The 1255-nt window shown below is 38.1% G+C and overlaps 1 pseudogene; it reads left to right on the top strand.

Moving 5' to 3' along the window:
- Nucleotides 1-1055, top strand: LOC114613212 (annotated as a pseudogene).
- Nucleotides 1056-1255: the final 200 nt, after the last annotated feature.

Below are 1255 nucleotides of genomic sequence, written 5' to 3'. Positions count from 1 at the left end.
ATGTTCTCACTCAAGAATGTCCTTTATTTCCCAGCTGGACTTGGAGTCCTAGCCAATATGTTTCTTCTTTCTTTCTATATTTTCTTAGTTTTATGCAATAGACCTAAGCCCTCGGACCTGATCTCCTGTCAACTGACCTTCATTCACATAGTGATGGTCCTCACTGCAGGGGATATTTGGCTTACAGACATGTTTGCATCATTGAACATTGAGAATGACTTCAAATGTAAAGCAACTTTTTACATAAGCAGGGTGATGAGAGGCCTCTCTATCTGTACCACCTGCCTCCTGAGTGTGGTTCAGGCTGTGACTATCAGTCCCAGCACCTCACCGTTGGCAAAATTTAAACACAAACTTAAAAAATACATGATTTATGCTTTCTTCTGCATTTGGTCTTTCAATATATCCTTAAGTGGTAACCAAATCTTCTATGTTGGTGCTTATACCAACGTGAGTGAGACCAGCCAGATGAAGGTCACTAAATCTTGCTCCCTCCTACTCATGAACTACACGGTTAGAGGAGTGATTTCAACAGTGGCAACATTTAGAGATGTGTTTCTTTTAGGAGTCATGGTTACTGCAAGCACATACATGGTGATTATCTTGTTAAGACATCAGAGGCAATACAAGCATCTTCATAGCAACAGCCAGCTGAGAGCATCTCCAGAGAAAAGGGCAACCCTGACCATCTTGCTGCTGGTGGTTTTCTTTGTGGTCATGTATTGGGTAGACCTCATTATCTCAACGACCTCATTCCTGTTATGGAGGTATGATCCAGTCATCCTGACTGTTCAGAATTTTGTGATAATTGTGTATCCCACAATTACCCCATTGTTACAAATCAGTATTGATAACAGAATAATCATTATGTTGAAAAACTTGCAGTCAAAATGCCACCATATGTTTTTCAAAAGATGTTTTCTCTCTTCTTTAAAAATCTATTAATTTATTTTATGTTGATGTGTACAAGCATTGTGTCAGAGTGCACGCATGTGCGCATTTCTGGCATCCGCAGAGGTGAGAAGATGTCATGTCATCCCCTGGAGTTGGAGTGACTGCTGGTTAAAAAGAATCATCCTGTGTAGCACCAAGTATTTTGTTTTAAAAATACAGATTCTTTAAACTTTAATGGTTCAAGTAGTAAAGCAAGATTCTTCATATGATTTAAAAAAAATTTGTTCTCTTACACATATACATTCTTAAGACATTTCTGTTTTTAAATAGTAGAGAGTTCAAATTAATTATACACAAGAAG

Source organism: Grammomys surdaster, unplaced genomic scaffold (genome assembly GCF_004785775.1).
Source record: "Grammomys surdaster isolate TR1022 unplaced genomic scaffold, NIH_TR_1.0 126197, whole genome shotgun sequence".
Classification (NCBI taxonomy): Eukaryota; Metazoa; Chordata; class Mammalia; order Rodentia; family Muridae; genus Grammomys; species Grammomys surdaster.
This window is presented reverse-complemented; position numbering and strand designations above follow the sequence as displayed.